Raw genomic sequence first — 10516 nt, 5'->3', positions numbered from 1 at the left:
GGACAGCTCCAATAATTTGAGCTGATATTTTTTTATTAATACATTTTTCTAGAGCAAACAGGTGCATTCAAAGGCATACTCCAGCTCACTCTTAAGAATGTAAAGAAACAACTGGGTGGCATCAGAATATTTTAAGTCCTCACCAAGGATTCCATTTGGACAGATTTGCTCAAGTCACCAGATAAATTGTGACTATAAAATGAGTATAAAGCACTCTTAGATGCAAGGATGTTGTAAAGATAAAATTCTGCTCTTAAGGAGCTTATAATTGATGAGAAAGAAGAAAGAGGGTGGAAGGCCGGGAGAAAATAATCTCCATAATACCTGGTATGATATGGTAAATGCTTAAAGGGGAAATTGATGTGTAGCAGGAGCATTAACAGAGTGCTGTATCTGACCGGATATGATGGTCAGCATGAGAGTGGAGAGGCAGAGAGGACCCAGGAAAGGAAGGAGTAGAGGAGTTGGAAGAGGATTGTGGTTCAGACATGTGAATTTAAGCGTGGACAGATGTCTGAGCTGTTGGCCTCCTGATGTTTGGCTTGGAACTTGAAAGGATAATAGGCTTAGATATGTGATGCTATTTAAAACCATGTAGCTCACTGTAGAAGATGGATCCTGTGAGTCCCTTGCTGAGGGATTTAGACCACCTGTGCCACAGGTGAGGCGGGCCTGCTGAGACTGGGAAGGAAATTGGGAAAGGGTCAATGCATGTATGTTTTGGAGGTAAAATTGGTGAGCATGTGGGAGGGGTAGGAAAGAAGCAAGAGTCAGGGGTGACTCCAGCGTGGGTGACCCATGGGCTGGGACTGGGGCACGAGAGAGCAAGTTTGGGGGAGAGTGAGCTTAATTCTGAACATGTGGATTTTTTGAGAATCTGTGAAATATCCAAGTGGATATGGGGCATCAAAATACTTGTCATTCCTAAAGGGACCTCACTTGAGTGGATTTATGTAAATAAGCAAGAAATTGTCCAGTAAATGGATAGTCTGTCACCAGGAAGAGGCCAATCCTGGAAACACAGGTTTGGAAGTCATTAACATATGAGTAATAGTTAACGGCCACAAGAATAGGTAACATTGTTCAGCAAGGGAATGTGGGGTGAAAGGAGCAATGGGCTAAAGTGGTCCCACCAAGGAAGTTGAGAAGGAATAGTATCTTAGTGGTATCTTGAGTCAGTGAGGGAAGGAATGGATTATTTAATAATTATGTTAGGATAAGTGGTAACCGTTTAGAGATTTAAAAAAAGGTTGGCCGTTAACTGTACACTAAAATTAATTTTATATGGAATAAAGCTTCAAATGTTAAAAGTTTTAAATGTACTTGAAAGCAAATAGGTGACAGTTTGTGTAGTCTTGGCATGAGAAAGACCTTTACAGTCAGAAACCACAAAGGACAAAATTGAGAAATCTAATTTAATGAAAGTCAAACAAAGCCTTACCAGAAAGTAAGAAAGCAACTCAGAAATATATTTTCAATGTGTGTAATAGAATTAATGTGTATATGATGATTTTTTTCTTATCATTTAGTACGAAAAAGATTAATACCCAATTAGAAAAAGTGGCAAAAGATAGAATAAGCAGTTTACAAATAAAACATTGCAAAGTACCAATAAACATGGAAAGATATTTTGGTTACATAATCAAGGAAATGCCATTTATGGCCCAACAGTTGGAAGAGATTTTTTTAAAAAAAGATAATCCTTGATATTGATGAAAGGTACTAGGAAATGATCTCCAGGAACCTAATGTTCCTGATTCTTTTTCAAGGTAAGTTTTTATCATTTTCTTGCATGTTAAAAATCTCTTGGAGGAATGTTCTTCATGTTGTTTAATGATAGGGTGTTTCATCCTTGTAATAAAAGGAAGAAACAAGTTCATTTGTCTAATATACGTTTATTAATATTTATTGAGGGCTCTCACCTGCCATTCACTCATGCAGTGTAGTTGAGGTGAGTAATCAGATTATACTCGTCACTGTGAAAGAGCGAGTCCTGAAGGATGGGAAGAATTGGAGGTATGTGGACGTTGCAAGGTGCATCCCATAGAGGTGGTGGCTTGGCGTGTGGAGTGTTTGGGGAACTGCTGTGTGGAGTAGGGGGCTTGGCAGCATCTTGAAGGGCTTTGCCTACCAGGTGGAACTGAACTATGTGTTGAAGCAGTGGGGAGCTTTCAGAGGATTTTAAGCATGGGAGTGATGCATTCAAACTTGTTTTGACATGTTGAAGTTGATAATGGACGGGCTCTTGAATTAACAAGGAAGTCATCACTGCAATGAGGATTACCAAAACTGACATGGAGGATCCGGGGGGAAAAAATTTGGAAGACATCTATTAACAAAAGTTCCCAGGAAATGCAAAGAAATTAAGAAAAAAAATTGACAAGCATACTCTATTTGAGTAGTAGACCAAAGTTCTGGTTGGAAATGGATATCCTGCAGTATCCACAGTGATAGATATGTTTTTATAATGTATGAAAAGCTAAGTTTCACTGTCATTTTCCTACACATGGAACGCAAACTAAAGCGTGATACGCCGGAATCTCTGAGCAGTCGAGTGATCCTCCGATCAGGTGCCCAGACCTTCTCAGTTCACAGTGCCCGTGGTGTTTCACTCATGTCTTTCATGGTGTCCCCAGTCAAAAGAATTACCTCACAGTTTTTTTTTTTCTTTATGAAGTAGTTAGAACCAACAAATTTAATAAATATTTATAACCTGGTGCTTTAGTAGCAGTTTGAAAAAATAACACCTGTCAGCCTAAAGGGAAAAATAGAATTGTCCCCTGGTATCTGTGGCAGTTGGGGGATTGGTTCCAGGACCCTCACAGATACCCAAATCCTCGGATGCTCACGCCCCTTATATAAAATGATGTGATATTTACATATAACCTACACTGATCCTCTTACGTGTTGTAAATCATCTCTAGGTTAGTTTTAATACCTAATACAATGTAAATGCTGTGTAAATATTTGTTATACTGTGCTGGTTTTTATAATTTTTTTATTGTATTATTTTTGATTTTTTTCCCAAATATTTTCTTTTCTTTTTTTTATTTCAGAATATTATGGGGTACAAACATTTTGGTTACACGTAATGCCTTTGCCTTGCCCAAGGCAGGGCTGGAAGCGTGTCCTTCCCCTACTTCCCCTATACAGTGTGCTCTGTTTCCATTAGTTGTGAGTTTACCCCCGCACCCACCTGACCGGCACCCAGTGAATATTACTGCCATGTGAGTACCTTAGTGTCGAACAGTCAGTACCAATTTGATGGCGAGTACATGTGGTGCTTGTTTTTCCATCCTTGTGATACCTCACTTCGAAGGATGGCCTCAGTCTCTGTCCAGGATAATGTAAGAGGTGCTAGATCACCATCGTTTTTTGTAGTTGAGTAGTATTCCGTGGTATGCATATACTACATTTTATTAATCTACTCATGCATTGATGGGCACGTTGGTTGTTTCCACATCTTTGCAATTGTGAATTGTGTTGCCATAAATATTCGAGTGCAAATGTCTTTATTATGGAATGTCTTTTTTTCCTTTGGGTAGATGCATAGTAGTGGGATTGCTGGATCAAATGGTATTTCTATTTTTAGCTCTTTGAGGTATCTCCAAAATACCTTCCACAGGGGTTGTACTAATTTGCAGTCTCACCAGCAGTGTAAGAGTGTTCCTAGCTCTGCACATCCATGCCAGCATTTGTTGTTTTGGGACTTTTTGATAAAGGCCATTCTCACTTGAGTTAGGTGATAATCTCATTGTGTTTTTGATTAGCATTTCTCTAATGATTAGAGATGTTGAGCATTTTTTATGTGTTTGCTGGCCATTATAATGTCTTCTTTTGAAAAGTTTAGGTTCATGTCCTTTGCCCATTTATTGATAGGGTTGTTTGATTTTTTTCTTGTTGATTTTCTTAAGTTCTATATAGATTCTTGTTATCAGCCCTTTATCAGGTGTGTAGAAAGCAAATATTTTCTCTCATTCTGTAGGTTGTCTATTCGCTCTAATGATAGTTTCCTTGGCTGTGCAGAAGCTTTTTAATTTGATCAGGTCTCATTTATTTATTTTTGTTGCTGCTGTGATTGCTTTGGGGGTCTTCTTCATAAAGCTTTGCCTAGGCCAATGTCTTTATAAGAGTATATATTTTCAATCCATGTTTGGTTGAATCTATGATTGCAGAACCCTCAGATATGGAGAGCAGACTGTAATATTTTTTTATTTAATTCTTAAAAAGCCTTAATTACTGATGAGATTTGTGAACCTGTTAGGTACTGCATGGCTTATCAAACTTTGGAAACAGATTGGATACCACCAGCCTCATTTCCATTTCTGCATTGATTTTTTGGGATGGTATTTGTGTTTTATCCCAGCAGTCACCAACCCCTCCCCCACCTTTACCAAAGATACGATGTCACTGAAAGGAATTTAGCATTACCAAATGTGAACTACCTTGAACTAAAGAGTCTCACAGTGTTGGACAGATGTTGCTTTGTTTTGTTCAAACATTTAAAATATCCTTGGATAGTCCTATTAGTTTTCTTTGGTGTCCTGGGATGCCTCGGTGCACAGTTTGGGAACCACAGCTCTAATGTATATTCTCAGTGTTGGCAGTACTTGGGTTCACATGCAGCCTGAATGAAAAAATACTGTGTGGTTGTATGATCATTTGTGCCTTGGTATTCATTCTTACAGCTGTCCATCAGCCAGCTTAGAGTTTTTGGTATCTGCTCTGTACCAGGTACTTGTTTGGACATTGGGAGTTACAGTGAACTCAGAGGTGACATTTGCTCTCAAGCATCTAACAGTCTGTTGGGAGAATTAGAATATTGTGAAGTGAAGCAATAGAACAGGGGTCCCCAAATTCTTTCTGTAAAGGGCGAGGCAGTTAATATTTTAGGCTTTGTCACAGCCACTCAACCCCAACATTGTCATGGGAAAGCAGCCATAGGCAGTACATAAATGAATGCGTATGGCTGTGTTCTACAAAGATTTTATTTACAGAATCAGGAGGTGGGTCAGATTGGCCCCTGGGCCATCAGTTGTGCAACCCCTGTGATAGAGATGTGATTAAAGTGTTGTGGAAGCAAAAGGGGCATCTAATCTTCTGGGGACTCTCAGAGGTGATGACGAGCATACCTCCTACTGGGGAGTTTCGCTGCTGACTGGAGGAGGGTGCAGAAAGGGGTGCAGAGGAAATTAGCCAGAAGGAAAAATATGTGCCAGCATGAGGAGTCAAGAAGGGTCTGGCAGCTTGTGGAACGGTATCCACTTTCACGTGACCCGGGATGACATCAGGGGCAGAGCACAGGGCCTCTGTCCAAGGTTCAAATTCCAGTTTCATGGATCATATATACTCTCTTGTTTCTTTGGCTTGTACCTCATTTTGATGAATCATATCCTCCGGTAGCCTCCAGAGAATGGGTGCATGGAAGTTGTATCTTTTGAAATTTTGCATGTCTTTATAAAATGTATTTTATCCACCCAGTAGTTTGACTGTAGAATTCAAGTGTGAAAATCATTTTCACTTATGTTTTAGAAGGTTTTCATTTTAGCTTTCAGATCTAAGAAGTGCGATGTGACACCCCCCCACCCCGAGAATATTTATCGATCACACAGAGTGTCTCATGTATGCCCCTAGCCTGATCTGGAGGTAGTGCTGTCTCCGTCCTGTGTCGCAGAGTCCTGACTTCACTGAACTATTCTGGTGCTGTTCTTACTCCTGAGCCCTTGCATGTGACCTCCCCCTCCCTGGAAGCTTGTAAGAGCTTCTTTTTTCCTATTTTGATATTCTCAATGAGGTATGATATCTTGGTATAAATCTTATCAAATTCGTTGTACTGAGTTGTGTGGGCTCTTTGAGGACTACATTTTTGCAGCTGAATATATATTTCAGTAATTTTGTGTGTGTCTTTGATAATGGCAGTTGTCTCCTGATTAATCTCCTTAAAGCACCACTTCCTTCAAGCTCTCATCTTTCTATAAAACCAGTCATGTCTCCCTGTGCAGTCTGGTCTCAACCAGGTAGAACTTCTCATTTGGGCCAAATTTGTGTTTTTCCTAAGTATTTCTCTCATTTTACTTGAACCCCCAACACTTCACTTTAATAACACAATAGAGTCTACCTAACTGCAAAGTTTATGTTCCTGGAAAGTCTTCTTCAAAGGGAGCCAAAGCTTGAGGAACTTAGGGTCTTACAGAGAAATGGGATTAGGGAAATAATTGCTGGTGAAAGTTTTGAAATGATTTTTGTGTTCCCTGGTAGCAAACAATAAAGAAGGGGACACTAGGAAGAATGCAGATCAGCCATGTGGGTACTTGCTTGGGATAGACTCTTAGCATCTCCATCCTGTCTGTCTCGTGATGGGTTTGGTGGCCAGCTTGTCTGTTTGTGTTGCCTTGAGAGGAGTTCAGAAGCTTTTCTCCCTCAGTGACAACTTGCTCTCTGTCACATTTTCCCCTCCCTCTACCCACCTGTCACCACCACCCCTGCGGAAAAAAATAAATAAATAAACAAATAAAAGGAGAAACAGAAACAAATGAAACCAAATGCATTAGGATACAGTTTCTGGTCTCTAGCTTTACTTTTCTCAACTCTTTTTTTTCTAATTACTCTTGGAAGAAAGTTCCAAAACGATGTGCACGCTGGAACCAGAATTCTTGAAGTTGAGGCTAAGGCACTTCAGAATACACGTATGAACATTCCATTTTCACAAGCGGGACTTGGAGCTTTGCACTTGGGGACCCAGGTGCGGCTTCTGCCTGTCCTTCCTGATGCCCTGAGATTGAGGTTAGCGTATGTGTAAAGAAGTGAAAACAGATTTTTTTTTCTTTCCGTTCAACATTATAAATTGATTGTGCATGATCACATTTCTTAAACAGAAGGGTTTATTGACATTTTTGAATCCTTTAAAATAATAGTATAGGAAACAAACTGGTGGCCCTCAGGCAGGAGACAATCTGAAAGCATATTTTGTTTGGCTTCTAGAATGTTTAAATAATATGCATTAGTTGCTCATATTTATAAACTTGATTATTTCTTATAACATTCCAGATTTCTACCTTGTCTTGAAATATAAGAAAATTTGGCACAAGATGGGTGGCTGCCACCTTTAGGCTAGGCCAGTGGCTGCAGTTTGCACCTGCCTGTGTGTGCCTTTGTGCCCTGTTTTGGCCCTCTGGGCATTTGCATTTACACCCATTGTTGCCACAGCAAGAGACAGCTATCCTAATTTTGAAAGTTAGGTTCTAAAATTCTATAAAAATTTGTTCTCCTTTAAGGAATAAGGCATTGGTGAGGAAAAGAAGTAAATTCTGACAATGTTTCTAATATCAGAAGTGAGCAGAGAAAAGTTTCACAAGCATCCTTTTTTTCTTGAAAGTACATTGGAGGGCCCTGTTCATGTACTGTTCTGGCCTGGAAGTCCATTTGAAAGTTTTGCTTGGGAGGGAAGTTGGATGTGTTATAAGAATAATATTATATTCCCCAAATGTGACTTGCTCAGAATTTTCTATGTAAATGTTATGACAAAAGGAAGTTGTCTTTATTATCCAGCTTATTTTGAGTTAAGCAGGCTTTGGTGACACGGCCTTAGATTTCTGTTCCTGTGCACCCCCATCCTGCTGCTCACTGACCTCCTCAGTGGAGTCCTTGATCCGTGGCTGCTGCCGGCGCTGACTTTGTGCTTGCTTGCTCGCTTGCTAATGCCTGCATGCTCGTTCCCTGCCAGCAGGAATGGAATATTACAGCTTCACTTTGGGAAGCCTCTGATGTGGGTCCTGAATGGAGCTTGCCTCTGTGCTACAATGGTTGAGGCTGAAGCCGGGAGGGATTAAGTGCTTTACCTTCAGTCATACTGCTAATTAGTAATGGAGCCAAGATTAGAGTCTAAATCTGGCAGCACCTGGTCCAGAGCTCTTCCTCCACTGCCTGCCTCTACCCCCCACCCTGTTGCCACTTCTTGCTGGCATGGCACTAGGGCACACGGCTCTTTTCTAGAATAACTGTTAACTTGCAGTGAGGGATTATTTCATTTCAAGATAATGTTTAGCCAGTCAGTGAATATGGTTTATGATTACTTTAGTCAGGGTTTGAGTTTTTGGGTCATGTTTGGTCTCCTTTATTCAGTTATTCCTGTATAGCTGTGTAATTCTGTAACTTTAGCAACTGGCATTTTAGACATTCCGTGAATACATTTTCATTCTAATGAGTAAACTCGATGACACTGGAATTGACTAGGAAGTGATTCATTCATCCAGAAAATAATTGAACACTTTTGAAATGTGTGCTCGTGCCTTGTGCATGTTTTAATTATTTAAGCTATTTGGGGATTCATTTCCTGGTTTTCTGACAATACTTAACAGTAGCCAGGAAGAGATCTTGCCATCTGCTTTTACTAAGAATATTTTTTGAAATCTGTCATTGGGTTCCCATTATTTGAATGTTGGATCTCCTTTCCTTTATCAAGTCTCTGTTTCTCATTTCTCTTCCCACATTTTCTGTTTTTTTTTTGTCTTTTGTTTATTTGTGAAAGATTGTTCAATGTTTTGTCTTTTTATTTTAATTTTTAATATTAGCCAATGTATTTACCTTCTAAGAGATATTTTTATTTCTGATTATTCCTTTCTCTTTGCATCCTCTTCTTGTTTTTATGGCTGTGCCAGGTTTGCTCTGAAGATACTATTTAGAAGTTGAGGAGGTTTTTTTTTCTTTTTTAAGTTTTCTTGTTTCTTACATTATCCTGATTTCCCATGGGAGTCATTTTTATTTTCCTTTTGGCTATCATGTTTATCCTGAATTTTTCTTTAGTATGTTAGGCTTTGCTTGTATGTTTTGTGGTCCTTGGTTGTCTGTGCCAATATGAAACGAGATACTATTGGGTCTGAGAAGGAGTTTTCAGTACGTTGGTAGGACTTGTTGGCTGGCAGGCATCACTCTAGGGAGAACAGATGAAGAGCGGACGGGAATTTTGTGACTCGGGGACATCCCTAAATGTCTGACGTGGAAAAATTTGCTCCTTGGCCCCCATGTCTGCATTAGCTACTCTGGTTCTTCTCAGACTGTTCCTTGAGGCTCTGTAGGGAGAATGCCTTTGAGGGGGAGTGGGAGCATATCAGAGTTGACTTGTGTAAACAGATCTTTGAATCCTTAGGTTCAGCCCCAAATCTCACTGTCCCCTTCTCCACGTACTGAGAGGGAACTGAAAATGGCATCACCGTCCGCCCATCATTATGTAGCCGCCAGATCTAGTAATCACCTTCTGTCACTTCTGCTCTTCTGCATACACCTCACACAATACACAAAATATACCTGTAGCTCTGACCACGTGCTTGGTATCATTCCAAGCACTTTACTCACATTTACTCACTTGATCCCCACAACAAATTATGAGGAGAATACAGGTATCATCCCCACTTTACAGATGAGGAAACTGAGGTACAAAGAGGTCAGGGTCACATGGTAAGTGTCATAGAGCATGTCTGGAGTCACACAGCAAGTGGCATAGCTGGGATTCAAACCTAGTCTGTGTTTGTAACTACCACACTGTCCTCCTGTGATGTGTGGATGGACCTTCCATCTCTGGAGCAGATCGTGAGTCTGACCACCCTCGCCACTCCCGCTCTGTGAGACGTCACACTGTAATCTCTTGGGATCGTGGTTTCTCTGCCTCTGCTGTCCTCCCCTAGAGGCTGTCCACCACGGAGCAGCTGGAGAAGTCTCTCTAAGGTGCAGATGAGATCGCAGGGTCTCTCCTGAGTGCGCCATTCCAGTGGTGTCTCTTCTCAACCCGTTCAACTCCACACCCCTCCACACCCCTCCACACCCCTGCCCAGCCGCCTTTCCCTTTCCCAGCCGAGCTGTCCTTGTCTTAGTGTCTTGCTTTCTCTCATTTCATCCTGGCGATGTCCTTCTCACCAGAAAGGTCTCAGCTCAGAATCAGAGCTTCTTTCTTTGCACTCTCAAGCACATTGCCTTATTGTAGTTTTTAAAGCACATATCTTGATCTTAAATTCCATATTTGTTCATGTATTTGTCTCTCTGACCAAGAGTCTAAACTTTTTTTTTTTTTTTTTTGAGACAGAGTCTCCCTCTGTTGCCTGGGCTAGAGTGCCGTGGCATCAGCCTAGCTAACAGCAACCTCAAACTCCTGGGCTCGAGCCATCCTCCTGCCTCAGTCTCCCGAGTAGCTGGGACTACAGGCATGCGCCACCAAGCCTGGCTAATTTTTATGTATATTTTAGTTGTCCAGTTAATTTCTTTCTATTTTTAGTAGAGATGGGCTCGAACTCCTGAGCTCAAATAATCCGCCTGCCTGGGCCTCCCAGAGTGCTAGGATTACAGGCATGAGCCACCGCGCCTGGCCAAGAGTCTAAACTCTTACGGGAGGAACTTACCTTATTGGTGCTGTGCCACAGGCCTGGGCCAGGAGGCCGTCTCTAAGCACCTGCTGACAGATACGTCTCAGGTACCTCCCCAGCAGCCAGCCCTTCCTCTGTCGCAGCCACCTCCCCCCACCCCATCC

General features: G+C 41.2%; 1 protein-coding gene across 1 annotated transcript in view; it reads left to right on the top strand.

Moving 5' to 3' along the window:
- LIFR (leukemia inhibitory factor receptor alpha) overlaps nt 1-10516 on the top strand; it is a 75325-nt gene that overhangs the window by 21505 nt on the left and 43304 nt on the right. The window lies entirely within an intron of this gene.

The sequence above is a fragment of the Propithecus coquereli genome, unplaced genomic scaffold (assembly GCF_000956105.1).
Source record: "Propithecus coquereli isolate 6110/MARCELLA unplaced genomic scaffold, Pcoq_1.0 Scaffold110, whole genome shotgun sequence".
NCBI lineage: Eukaryota > Metazoa > Chordata > Mammalia > Primates > Indriidae > Propithecus > Propithecus coquereli.
The sequence above is the reverse complement of the archived record's forward strand: the minus strand, read 5'-3'. Positions and strand labels throughout refer to the sequence as shown.